The sequence below is a fragment of the Mchenga conophoros genome, linkage group LG6, assembly GCF_057382185.1.
Source record: "Mchenga conophoros isolate Kocher_MC1m ecotype Shallow Benthic linkage group LG6, M_conophoros_male_GT1.1, whole genome shotgun sequence".
Lineage (NCBI taxonomy): Eukaryota > Metazoa > Chordata > Actinopteri > Cichliformes > Cichlidae > Mchenga > Mchenga conophoros.
Genome location: NC_140531.1, coordinates 40,883,286 through 40,898,251, shown reverse-complemented (window position 1 = coordinate 40,898,251; position 14,966 = coordinate 40,883,286).

Here is a 14,966-nt window from a genome sequence, read left to right as displayed (position 1 = left end):
TGATATCTATGACTAGCTAGTTTATTGTGATGGTGCTTTGTTTTCTCTATTATTATGTTGCTCTTTGTTGTTTGCTGTCTCCTCTGTTTGTTTTTTTTGTTTGTTTTTTTTTTTCTCTCCATACAGGTGACCCAGGAGTTCTTTTTTTTTTTTTCTCTCTCTTCCCCCCCCTTCTCACCGTCTCTTCTCCCCTTTGGTTTTCTTTCTTTCTCTCCCCCTCTTTCTCTCATTCATTCCCCCTGTCCTATTTATTAAAAAAAAAAAAAAAAAAATGACAAAGGATGAACTGAAGCTCTGCCATCACGTAATGTCGCATACTGCTGTTTCTGATGTCATTTAAAAAAGAAAAAAAAAAAACTCCCAAGTATAAACTCTACAGATGATAACAGAACCTTAAGTAACAACTCTGAGTAAAACGTACAGATATTTGTGATAAAATGAGTAAAACATCAGACAAATAAATACACAAGTAAAGCACAGATAGCTGAAATTTCTCCTTAACTACACCTCTGTAGCTAACATACCTAAGAGCAGTTAGCTACAGGTAGGCAACCAGCACACCTCCCACTAACTGGCTGACTTTACACCCCTAAAGCATAGCTTTTGACCCCAGGGTGAGTACTCACTAAGGAAAAATGTGCATTCCAAGAATTTAAGCAAACTTCCTCCTATTGGCTGCCCCTTACAAACAGAAGGTTTAACAGCTGGTATCTGGGGCTCCTTTGCTTGCAGAAATATGCCTGAAAGGATCATATCATGATCACTATACTGATTAAAAATAGAAGAAAAATTGTGAAAAGTTTAATGCAGCCTGTGCTTTTGACTCAGAGGGACTCCATGTTTAACGGGAACATCTAGCTTTATGAGAGATAATAGGGAAAATCAGAAAACATACTTTTCTCCAGACAAACTGGCATCATTGATTTAAATCATTTTTATTTACAAGGAAACATTAACCAGATCTCAGTATACGTGCGTGGGCCATAACTCTAAATGACATGTGGATTCTTTAACAGGTGCAGTGTGCAGCTTTTAACGACTGCATCGTTAATAGACTGCACTTCAGCAGACTGCAGTCAATCCTGAGGTGGCAGAGTCAAAACAATTCACCACTTCTAAGAGACAGAGGAAGGACACTTACCCAAAAATGTAGGTTTAAAAAAGTTAGTGTGGCGGAGCAATCATGGATCCCTCTGATACTTTCTTTGTAAGGAGTTTGGATAGCTTTCGTGCATTCAGGTCAGCTTGCTTCATGATAAATTCATGAATGAAAATCAACACTTAGAGGAATACGCCTGATGAATTCAAAGCTTTTGCTCATATTTCTGCTCTGCAGCCGCCGTGTATTCTGCCATTGGTTTGGCTGTAAATGCATACTGATGAATCCCCACTCAACAGCCACTGTGTCCTTCAGCCGTCCCTCTGTCTTCACGAGGTTAGGCTTTAAACTCCAAGCGTCATATTAAAGCAGAGAATGTGGATTCATGATGTTGCCACAGAAAATATGCATCAAGAACAAAACTTTCAAGGGAAAAGCATGCAATATAGATGGTTTTTGGAGATTTGTCTCCATATCCTTGAATCTCTCTCTGGGGATATTATGTAACATGCTTATAAACTACAAGGCAATCTAATATATTAACAGCAAGAAATTTAAAACATTAAATCTTCCACCTCTTTCTCTCACAATGATGTCATTGTTACAGAAGCACTCGGTCTCCACTCAGTGGGTCGGGCCACATGACCCTGTTTCAGGGTCCAAGCATCTCCTGTGCTTTTTATAAGCTTGTTTAATTAATGAATGTATTTATTTTTTATTCCCATGCAGGCTGACTAACCTGAGCCCAGTTCTGAGGTTACTTCTGTTAAAAGGAAGTTTTTCCTTCCCACTGTCACCAAGTGCTTGCTCACAGAGGGTAATCTTTTCTCCCTTCTGTTGTGAGGTCTTTACCTTTCTATATGTAACACCGTGAGGCGCGACTGTGGTTGAGATTTGGCATTATATAAATAAAGATGAATTGAATCGAATTAGGATTTCAGTGTGGATAAATGTTAGGACCACACAGTAATGTTTTAATGACTAACGGTCCTGGTCCTGCGTCTGTGACCCAGTGTTTCTGTATTTGCACATTTTGATTCAAGTTCATTTAATATTCTAAGATTTTGTGCGTACTCCTGGTTCTGGTTTGAGTGTTTTTCTGCTTTGTGTTATATTTGTAGTTTCTGGTCTTTAGGTTCCATGCCTCCCCCGTGTTCCACGTTCTATGAATGTTTAACGCTTGTCTCCATGTTTGGTGCTCCCTTTCGGTCTCCCAGTCAGGGATTGATGTAATAATAGACTGCATGTAAAAGATGTCGTCACCAGAAAGACCATCTGAAGCCTCAAGCTAAGAGTTTTAGGGTTTTAAAACCTACTGAGCATCTACAAACACTACACACTCATTGGCTATTACATCCTGTCAATCACACTCTAAAACAGCGGTCTCCAACCTTTTTTGCGCCACGGACTGGTTTATGTCCAACAGTTTTTTCACAGACCGGCCTATTAGGAGTCGCGGATAAATGCAACAAAATAAAACGGGTACCATAGCAAAAAAAGAAGATTTATCCATAACACACGGGAAAAGACCCAGGGGAAACGGGCTAACGAGACAAATGATAGAAAAAATAACGATAAAGAACGATAAAAATCCTGAAAACCTTAAATTTAACACGACTCTCGCAGCCCGATACCAAACGACTCATGAACCAGTACTGGGGTTGGGGACCACTGCCCTAGCTTAATGCCGTTCTGGACACTGAAGGGGACCATTATTTACAATATGAACATGTTATATTGAGTAAGACTTGAAACTACAGATTGACACCATAAACTCATCAGCAAAGTGATCATCAAGGTCCTAGAGTAAGCAGGCAGCAGGCTCATTTTCTTGTAGGTTTCTGTACAACTAAATGTTTTTGAGAAGCTGCCTCCTGTTGGTCACTAAAAAGATTGCGGTCACAGTCCGTGCTTGGTAATACAGGTGTCCTCAAACAGGTACTGGAACCTCCTATTTGGGGACAATGTCAACCTGCAATTAGACAGGTGTCCAAACATTGAACTTTCACTGGAGAGATGCCATTTATCACTGTTATTAAAATAACTGCACCATTGTTGTGCTTCTTTTCTTTTGCATCACATTTGGTAGCTTTTCACAACAGTTTTAATGATGTTAGCATCCCCGATCTGTTCTTATGAATGAAAAAATCATGTTAAAAAGTCTTTTTCTTGTCGGATATAGGGCGCAGTAATGGGGCCACAGAGAATCCACTGATCTTAAAGTTGTTCATTTTAGCCTCACAGATGAGTGACTTTTACTGTCTGAATTAGACTTTTTCCTCAGATAGAAAGAAAAAAAGCCTCAAGCTGAAAAGTTAATGATGTTATCAGGTTATTTTGGTGCTGCATTGAAGACTGAACATTTTTAATGGAAAACCTGTGTTGAAAACTGGATCTTCATGGATACATTACCTCACAAGGAAGGTCAACAAAGATATTAATTGTATGTTCAACACTTTTAAAAGCCTGACTCTTACTACAGATTAATAACGTTCACATCCGGAGTGGGATTTTTTTGAGTTTACAGCAGTGGGTGATGATGAAGACTGTCAAGGTCCTGGGCCATGTTGGCCCAGTATTCTTAGTTTTTGTGTGTTTTGTATTTTGTTCTCTATTTATGCCTTGGTTCCTAGGTTGTTTAGTTAAGATGTTCCTTATTTGGTTACCTCCTGTGTGCCCCTTTATGTACAGTGGGGCAAAAAAGTATTTAGTCAGCCACCGATTGTGCAAGTTCCCCCACCTAAAATGATGACAGAGGTCAGTAATTTGCACCAGAGGTACACTTCAACTGTGAGAGACAGAATGTGAAAAAAAAAAATCCATGAATTCACATGGTAGGATTTGTAAAGAATTTATTCGTAAATCAGGGTGGAAAATAAGTATTTGGTCAATAACAAAAATACAACTCAATACTTTGTAACATAACCTTTATTGGCAATAACAGAGGTCAAACGTTTACTATAGGTCTTTACCAGGTTTGCACACACAGTAGCTGGTATTTTGGCCCATTCCTCCATGCAGATCTTCTCGAGAGCAGTGATGTTTTGGGGCTGTCGCCGAGCAACACGGACTTTCAACTCCCGCCACAGATTTTCTATGGGGTTGAGGTCTGGAGACTGGCTAGGCCACTCCAGGACTTTCAAATGCTTCTTACGGAGCCACTCCTTTGTTGCCCGGGCGGTGTGTTTTGGATCATTGTCATGTTGGAAGACCCAGCCTCGTTTCATCTTCAAAGTTCTCACTGATGGAAGGAGGTTTTGGCTCAAAATCTCACGATACATGGCCCCATTCATTCTGTCCTTAACACGGATCAGTCGTCCTGTCCCCTTGGCAGAAAAACAGCCCCATAGCATGATGTTTCCACCCCCATGCTTCACAGTAGGTATGGTGTTCTTGGGATGCAACTCAGTATTCTTCTTCCTCCAAACACGACGAGTTGAGTTTATACCAAAAAGTTCTACTTTGGTTTCATCTGACCACATGACATTCTCCCAATCCTCTGCTGTATCATCCATGTGCTCTCTGGCAAACTTCAGACGGGCCTGGACATGCACTGGCTTCAGCAGCGGAACACGTCTGGCACTGCGGGATTTGATTCCCTGCCGTTGTAGTGTGTTACTGATGGTGACCTTTGTTACTTTGGTCCCAGCTCTCTGCAGGTCATTCACCAGGTCCCCCCGTGTGGTTCTGGGATCTTTGCTCACCGTTCTCATGATCATTTTGACCCCACGGGATGAGATCTTGCGTGGAGCCCCAGATCGAGGGAGATTATCAGTGGTCTTGTATGTCTTCCATTTTCTGATGATTGCTCCCACAGTTGATTTTTTCACACCAAGCTGCTTGCCTATTGTAGATTCACTCTTCCCAGTCTGGTGCAGGTCTACAATACTTTTCCTGGTGTCCTTCGAGAGCTCTTTGGTCTTGGCCATGGCGGAGTTTGGAGTCTGACTGTTTGAGGCTGTGGACAGGTGTCTTTTATACAGATGATGAGTTCAAACAGGTGCCATTCATACAGGTAACGAGTGGGGGACAGAAAAGCTTCTTACAGAAGACGTTACAGGTCTGTGAGAGCCAGAGATTTTCCTTGTTTGAGGTGACCAAATACTTATTTTCCACCCTGATTTACGAATAAATTCTTTACAAATCCTACCATGTGAATTCATGGGTTTTTTTTCACATTCTGTCTCTCACAGTTGAAGTGTACCTCTGGTGCAAATTACTGACCTCTGTCATCATTTTAAGTGGGGGAACTTGCACAATCGGTGGCTGACTAAATACTTTTTTGCCCCACTGTATCTGTGAGCCCTTGTTTCCCCTCCTTGTGTTTTATTCCATGTTTTCCGTTATGTCCGTGCTCTCTCCTCCTGTCTGAACCTCTGTACTTCCTGTTTTACTTTGACAGTGTCTCGTCAGTATGCGTCATGTTGTGTTCACCCCTGCCCTGTCTCGTTACGATTATCTGTGTCAGCTGTGTTCCCCATGTGCTCCCACTTCCCTCGTTTACCCTCTGTGCATTTATGTCCACATCTCCCTCAGTTCAGTGTCGTGTTCTCCCTCATGACTGTGTGCCCCGCCGTGTGTTTCCGCGTAAGTCAGTTCCTTAGTACTTCCCAGTTCAGTTTCATATTATTTTGTATTGCCGTTATCTTTTGTCAGCAATAAAGCTGTATTTTGAGTTCAGTCCTGTTTTCCCGTGAGTTTGCGTTTGGGTCCTCATCCTGCCTGCACACAGCCTGATCATGACAAAGACTGTCTCAGCAGCTGTTTTTAGTATCGCCAGATCTGAAAGGCCTCAGAGTGATGGGTAAAACACGACTGGGAGATATTCTGTCACCCACTCCTTGGCATTCACCTTGCGCTTGTCTAAAATTCATTGACTTCCCCTCGAGTCTTGGCTTCAGAGCCATATCACCTGCAACATCAATCGATCGAAGCAATACTCCTGTCAACTTTGTCACAGCAAAAAAATATTTCTCATCCACTTCTTTGTTCCACACGTTGCCTGATTTTCAGAATAATACTCATGTAACTGCAGTTAGATGAGTGACAGCGTTTTAATCTGAGGAGGACAAAATGAGACTAAGATCCACCAAAGTTTTCTGATGAACAGGGACACGTTTGTATCCTTCTGCATTGAGACAACTGCATCAGCTGTAAATATCGAAGTTTAGGCAGAGCAGGTGGAATATTTGCAGCTTTAAGACACAACTAAGAACATTCATACAGCAGGTAGGGCTGGTTTTCTCATATCTGCCTTTAATTCCCCTTAGTGCACCAAGCAGACTGAGAGCGAACGAACGTCTGGAAACATTAGCAAACGTCTTTTTATGGAGCAGTTTTTGTCCGCTCTTAACTGGAGAAATAACTTGAGTGTTAACCGTGTTTCAAATGAAAACTACATTTTCTTCTGACTTAAATTTGAACTGATGCTTTACCTTTTAACGTCCGCTTTCTCCAGCAGTTTGAATATTTAACAAAATATATCCAGAGTATGTCTGCTATCCGGCATTAAACCCACTCTACAGAGATCATGTCTGGACATAGTTTAATGCACTGAGGCTCCGGCCTCCTCTCTGGCAGTCATCAAAAGTTATTCCTGGAAACACTAAAAACCATTAAGTGAAGTGGAAATGGGTGAAGTGGGGTCAGGTATAGGGAGTACAGCAAAAAAAAGGTAAATTACCACATTCTGTCACATAATAACTCCTGGAATGTGTTGGATATCGCAGATTGATTATATATAACAGCTGAAGAGTTTCCAAGGGTGGAATTTTCTGTAAAATTTATCTGGCTCGGAGTTGCTGGCTCTGCTCGCTGACTGGAGATAGAGAAGGAGTGACATTTAATTTCACACTTTTGTCCAACATGGGGGTGTATTTTAAATGAATCGCCTACACTGTTAAAGCACCACAGAGGGATTAATGGCTGATTTATCGCGCGTTTAGCTCGAGGATCTCAGATTCTTGTGCGAGGAGCAGCAGAAGCTGCCGGCGGATCTGGGTGTTAATCGTCCTCGCAGAGCTGAAGTCTGCCCTTGTTAAAACATGACCTTTGGAGTAAGGCTGCAGGAACAGGACACTGTTAATTATTTCTTTATTTTAGTGGAAGCTTACTGATTTCAAAGCATTGTTTCAGTTGTGTGTTCTAGAATAACAAGAGGACTTTATGACTCGTTGTCATTTCTGAACACTTCAACTGTGAAGCAGCTTCAGCAATGCTCCAAAAACATATTCACTTTATTTATCATAGTGTGAGATTTTGTTCTATTGCCATCAGTTCCTGTTTTTATTCGGTAATTCTTGTTTCAAGCTTTTGCTCAGTTTTCTTTTTCACTTGTTCTTCATAAGCCAGTTACTTATCTGTGTACGTACTCCGCCCTGTATCCTTCTATTGCAAGGCTTCCAGGCATTTCTCCTGCTTTCCTCTGACTTCTTTAAGTTTAGTTTTAAAGTCAGTCGTTCCAGTCGTTTCCTTTTATTTTTCTTTATTTCAAGTTTATTCTCCTCCTATATGGACTCTGCACGAGTTGTAGACGTGGTTCTTGGTGTCTGAAATCTGGACTGAAATTTTACTTTGGTGTCCTGCATTTAAATCCTTTTCTTTGCACCGAGTTGTTGCATTATTATTATTATTATTATTATTATGATATTGTAACTGAGGAGTTGTGGTACATGTATGATGTGCAGTTTGTCTGGATGGGATTCTTTTAATATTTTGATCACTTTTTGGTTCCGTCTTTGTTCCTCAGTGTACATGCAGACTAAATAATTCAAAATTCGAAGTAAATAAGTTATTGGATGAAAAATATCTCGCCTGTTGGAGGAAAACTTTGGGGTAAAATCCTAAAATGCAGACCTGGGAGCGGGACTTGCTGGCCCTGATGTACTCATTACCTGCAGGGCCACGTGCTGGGGTCGGGTGCTGTGCAAACTAGGTAGTGGGCAAAGGCAGGGACCTTGGCTTCGTGACCTCCAGCATCGCAGACTCATTCAGTTAAACTACTGAATGCCAAATGCACAAGTGGTGAGGGAGCAGATTCACACCGGGCTGTGACTGCTTTCCAAGCTGTGATGCTACATAAGTGATAAGCTGTTTGAGTTTGTGAAAAAGCGTTGTTATGAACCTGGATCACATGTTTGTTGGCAGATCTCCGTGATAGCTTCATTTGATAGGACTGCTGCCTGTGGATAATCTAAATTAAGAGGTTCACGAGTTGGTGCCAGAAGCTTATAGGTACATATGTAGAAACTGAAACATGGAGCGTGCTGGGAAGAAAGGCATTCTTTTTTTTGACAGTGGTGCCAGGAAAATAATTAGAACTTTAGATGATGTGTGCCAGCTCGTGCTGCTGAATTTCAAAGACAAAACTCAGGATTCCTGGAAAAACAAGTAAGTCTCGTCCTTCCTGTTGCCACAGTGCTTTAACAGTTTGAGCTGACTGAAGGAATCACCTCCTAATATTTTATTCTATTTACTTTTATTTAATTTTTTTTTCATTATGTCCATTCAGTGCTATTACAATCAGTAATTCCCTCTTTAGTCTGCCACTCCTACACACACAGAAACCAACGCAGCCTGTAACCAACTGTTAAGGTGCAATTTTATCTCCTTTGGATCCATCTTGCTGTTTTCTACAGCTATATCTGGCTGCTTTATATTAATGAATTAATGTATTAATTACATACTGCTTGGTTTTATCTACTATAATATATAATAATAGATTATAATTTAAAAACTGCAAAATAATTACTAAATAAAGCTCTACAAGAGGAGAAAGTACTGGAATGTAAAAAAAAAAAAAACTACATTAAACTTTGGTACAGTCCAAATGCATTGGTGTGGGGGGCTAGTGCCCTCCCGACAGACTCGCCCCTGCTCAGTCTCGTCGTTTCCACCTGCATCATTTGTAACTTCGAAAGAAACAAAAACTCTCTAAACTCGACTGTCAGTGGGTCGGTAAGAATAAACTGCAGGTGAGTCTCAGCTCAACCGGCCAGCTGTTTACTCCTAACAGCTGCATCGTTCAGGGCTGCTCTTATCAATTACACAGCGAATTCCACCTCTTTCACACCAGCTGTCGGTTTGAAGCACATAAGTGCAGAACAAAACGGTACAGACATTTGTTTGTACCTGCAGCCATTCAACTTCTACTAAAGCCTGCATCAGAGGATGCTCTTCACCCATGGATCACTTTAAAGGGACCTAATTATGATTCTCTCTCTCTCTCTCTCTCGCTCTCTCTCTCTCTCACGATACACATGACAAGCCCTTGATATATATTTAGACTAAAATGCTAACTAATTAGTTAGCCTGGTTAGCAAGCTGCATTAGGAAATTTTATAGGACTTTGGAGCGTGATGTCACGAGAGGGGGCGTGACCAGGATTTTTGGTTGAGACGCCAACTTCCTGGGCCAAACAAAGCTCAAGCAAAAGCACGCACATCAGCCATGGTTCGTACTTGCTGTGTGGTCAGCTGTAATGTTCGATCGCACGACCAGCAAGGGAATAAGCTTGAGAATGGTCTCTTTTTATTCTTTCCAACTGTGGGCATATCTACTGTGATATCACTCCTTTGTGAAATCCTGTTATGAAGCTTCGAGATGGCCATTTTCACCTTCACCATCTTGGTCTACTTAAACCAGATGTGTTTTTTAAGCCATGGGTAGCACCCCCTGGTGGCAAGTTAAAAATAATGCAGACCTGAAAGCGAGATCCATCTGTTACTCCATCTATGGACCTGTCAAATCAGTCCCTAGCTCTAATATCCAGATACAAGAGTTATTAAAAATTCACATCCAGATGTTCTGAACTGTCATATAGGCAAAAAAGTTTTTATAGCAAGCTGTAAAAAAACAGTTTCTGCTGTAAAGTTGTATATTTCAACATGGGAGTCTATGAGAATTGACTCAATTTTGGAGCCAGCCTCAAGTGGCCATGAAAGGAACTGCAGTTTAGTGTTCACTTCATTTTTTAGCATTGGAGGTTGCCACTTATCACCAGATGTTGTTGATCCCAACTTTTAGCTGAGTGCATTTTAGCAGCAGCGACTCTGCACAGTCATTATTGTACACGGTTCTCAGAACAACAGGATTTGTGATAAGTGTTGAAAGAAAAGGTTGTTGACCTCAGAGTTGCAAACAACACAGCTTTTAAAATGTACTATTAATGTCATGTTGTCCCATTTTTCTGAGCTCAGTTTATACCTCAAAGAACTTCAGCAAATCTTGAACAAGATAAATTGTTTAAAGGGTTTTTTTTAGCAGCAAATGTAATAAAAATGTGACAGAATGCAAAGAATGAGTCGACTGCGTCTCTGTTGAAGAGAGTTTCTGCACTTTCCAGCTCACTGACAGTGATGTAGCATTAAAGTCTCTGCTGAATGACCTCCGCTCAGCATTTATGTTTCCAGGCTGGCTCTCATCTCATGAGGTGCTGCATGATTGTTTTCTGCTCTGAAGTTGGTCAGACTGGAGTTCAGGTGTGCAGCTCAGGACATATTGTGATGTTACATTAAAGTCTAACCTATTTAAAGAGGGGGAAAAGTAGGACTGAAGATGCACTGGAAGGCCATGGAGGCAGAGGTGGTGCACATACATTGTTTTTGAGCTTTAAACTACACGATATAGCTGTAACTTCATAAACTTAAATTCGTACACTTTTTAATTAACCTGTTAAGCCCCGGGACTTTTTGAGAGGTTCCTGCTTGACAATGACATGCCCAAAGGGAATCGACTATTTCATCAGAGTATTTCATCAGAGGTGCAAGCATCAAAGCAGATGCCATTGTGCCAAAGTAACTGAGGACAAAACACTGAAAAATATTAAGAGTTTTTTCCTGACCTGGTCTTTTATAATAAACCCTGCAGAAGATCAAAAACTGACAAAAACCAACATATGGTTACTACCTGTGCAAAGATTGTAAATTGATTTCACTTTAGCAGCATCAGACTCAAAAAGTTGATTCTGTTCATCTGAGCGTGGCGCTTTCAGTGGGAAACGTTTTGTCATCCAAGTGACTTCTTCAGTCAGTACAAACAGTACATTTGCATAATGACTGAAACTAGCACCACTGAATGAACAATGGGCTGTGAGGTCAGTTCCTTGATCATTAATATATATATATATATATATATATATATATATATATATATATTGTCATGACCATTGATCCTTACCTGGACGATTGAGCTTACATCAAGACAAAGTTACAAATGTTTTATTGTGCAAGTTAAATTTGCTTGAGTATTGAATTAGGCAGACCAGCGGCCAACAACACTCTACACAACGATAGACTGGTGTGTAACAACCAAGCGAATGAGGGAAAAAAAATATAGAGATTTTTGATGGGAATCTGGTCTCGAAGTGAACTGAGAGAGAGCTGTGCAGCAAGTGTGATTTTATCGTGGTTGAAGCCAGACGGCAAAAGTAAGAGGGAATTTATTACAATGTTTTTCAAACGTGAACCATAGTTTTGGTCTTCTTTTGCTGCTGGTTCTGAATTTTGGTTAGAGAGTGATGAAACTTGCAGCTTTAGGCAGTGATTTGTGTTTTTATCCTTTTGCTGAATCTTTTTACCTGCTCTTCAAAAGGATTTGAAACTAGAGATTAAAAACCTTAAACCCATCAGGAAAGTGGTGTTGAAGTAACTTACCAGGGGAGTATCCATCCATCTTTCCATCCATCTATTTTCTGCCACTTATCCAGGCCAGCTCGTGAGGGGATCAGCCTGAGCAGAGAAGCACAGGATCTGGGTCTACCCCGGGAAATCCCGCTGATAGGTGTTAAGTCAAATTGTTGAATGTTGTCATTGTGTTTCTTAAATTTGTAAAGTCTTGGTTCAAACTATAGGATCAAAGGCATTCCTTTGTCTGACCCATGACACACACACACACACACACACACACACACACACACACAGTGCCTTGTCTTAGAACCATTGGGGGCTTTTACGGTGGGAGGTGCTTGTGTTGTATTGTGTAAACTGTAACTGTCATGTCTTTAAATAGCTGCGAGGATTTGGGCCAGAGACAGGTGAAGAGCATTTAGCTTCACAGCCTGGTTCTGACCAAAGCTTCCCTCCTTAGCGAGTAAAAGAGCGGTTGAAGATGTTCTGTCTTGGTTTCCTTCTTCATGAGGAATAAGTCTCTAAACTAGCGGGGCCTGTGGAAACACAGACTCAACAATAGGACATACCCGTAATACCCTCACCCAGGAGACATCCTTTCAGATCCCAAAACAACTTCATCTGGGTCGTTTCGATGTGGATGTGGAATGACCTCTCACTAGAGCTGGGCGATATGAGATTTTTTCATATCACGATATGTTTTTTTCATTTCAGGCGATAACGATATCTATCACGATATAAGCCAAATAACTATATTTGTAAGATTTAAATGTGCCGTTGCTCACAAGTAAAATGTGAAATAATCAGCAGCTTGTTTTTATTTAAATATTTATTTCCCATAATAAGTTCAACAGGGTAGATGTACTTAAGGAACATGAGACTTTTTCAGATAAATAAAGGCAAATATTGCAAACTACACAAAAGGCAGCCGCTAAAGCGTTTAAGTTTCAAAATAGAACAAACGAAACAGACTACTAAATTGTCAATTCCACTTAGAAACAAAATATTAATTCTAAAAATAAATCTTAGTTTGTTTTACAGAAGAACAGACAAAACTGACTAACTTTTGTCAATATCAAATAAACTGAGAACTAAAAGGAAATTCTCAATCTCTCCTTGTTGTATAGCTTAGTTTTTCAAACAGTTTTAACAGTTACTTTAGTCTGACAAAAGCCGAATGACGAATTAGCGCTTCCAGTCAGAGACTGAGGCTACGTCCACACGTACACGGGTATTTTTGAAAACGGAGATTTTCCGTTTTCGTTTTAAAAAATAATCCCGTCCACACATAAAGGCAGAAATGAAGGAAAACGCTGCTATGAACATGCCAAAGCAGCAGGTGGCGCTAGATTCCTAACCGTGCAGAAATGTTGGCCAATCAGAAGTCTAGAAGCCTCGGTGGGAAAAAGTAAACAAAGCTGGGGCACAGAAGCAGAACCGAGTCGTATGTGTGGAGGGACAGTAACTGTGTGTATATGTAAGCATTTAAACACTGCAGAGAGTAGAATTAACAGTATTGTAGAAATTCATTTCACCGAAACAATAACGTGGCGCGCAGTGTGACGCATGCACCGCTTTATTGTATTTCCAGACTTGCTTTCAGCACATTTACAGTGCACGCTACTCTGTTTTTTGTCAGACTTGAAATAGCAGAAATACCTTCACACTACAGAACTTCTTTGGCTCTTCCGTTCGACAATCTCTCCGGCGTTGGAACCGTCATCTGTTTTCTCTTCGGTCACGCTCGGTTGATTTTTCTAGTCGGCACACTCATTTCCTCCATTACCCGCTGGCTGCTTCCCAAACAAACACACGTGCGGCTTGGCACTTGTGCTGTACGTAACAAGTCACGCGACGTGACGCTGCGGCTGTGATTGGTTCGGCTCTGCGCTACTTAGTTTGGATTGGCTGACCTTTTTTTATTTATTTTTTTTAAATTTTTTTTTATTTTAAGAGGACAAGAGCGGCGAGGTCTATCACGATAGCTTAATTTCTCTATCGAGTAAAAGTTATATCGCGATACATATCGTTATCGTTCTATCGCCCAGCTCTACCTCTCACCATGGCTGAACCCAGCCACCCTCTGGAGAAAACTCATTTGAACTATTGGTGTCCACAATCTTTTTCTTTTTGGGGGGGGGGGGAGGATTACCCAAAACTTGTGACCATAGGTGAGGGTGGGGGTGTACACCGACTGGTAAATGAAGTAACGTGGAAGCTGTACGTCCATTAACTTCATTACAAACTGACTTCTTTTTAGTCGCCCTCTGTTGGTCATTAACAGATGAAATGCCCAAAGCTGCTTTCTTTATAAAGCCCTAAAATCATGGATGGATGATAAACTTCCTCCAGCCCCTGTCCTTAGCTGGTAGTCAGTGAAGTTGTATTCATTTTCAAATATATACCAATGAAGACTCTCCATTCACAACATGCTGCAGAAGTTATGATGTTGTGGTTTCATTTTGCACTTTGCATTTAGCATAAAGTGATTTATGAAAATGATTATTCATATTAAGTTAGATACTAACAGCTACCAGAGACGTATACTAAAAGAGATAAAAGCCCTGAATTAGAAAATAAATGCACTTCCTTCTTCCTGCAGCTCTCCCCTCTCTGTAAACAGATGTTTTATGCAGCTTAAATTAAGTCAGTTCCAATTTTTATCTTCATACAGGATTCACACCTCCTCCCACATTAAAGTCCTCCGCTTAACCCATTGCATCACCATGTGTTAGCTTATGTATGAACTCATTTCACCTGATCTGGTCTAAACAGACTTGTGAGTGGACAAAGTCTCCCGTCATGCAATAGATTTCCTAAAGCCTGAAAACACAGCCCAGAGGCAGAGCAGGGATCTACATCTCAGGCCACATATGCTGAGAGAATATTGACTTTTTTTTTGTCCAGTGGCAGCAGAAACATGTTGCCTACCTCAGCGTTGAAAGCTGATTTTACACATTAAAGCGTATTTCCATGTCCTGCTGAGTGCTACTTCATAGCGTGGGATGGGAGTGAAGACTACAAATTTGAAAATGAAAAAGAAAAATCTGCTGAAGTGGAGTTAGAAAGCAGAGAGCTTATCAGGTTGCTGGTGCCTGCTGCTTGGGTCTGCTTGAAGCTAGCAGCTGGAAGCTACATTAGCCTCTGCTTGCATAATATGTTGCATAACATCTCAAACCAAACTGTCAGAGTTTGAGTGGAAGATGGAATAATGTGTAGAACAAAAAAATTTAATATTTCTG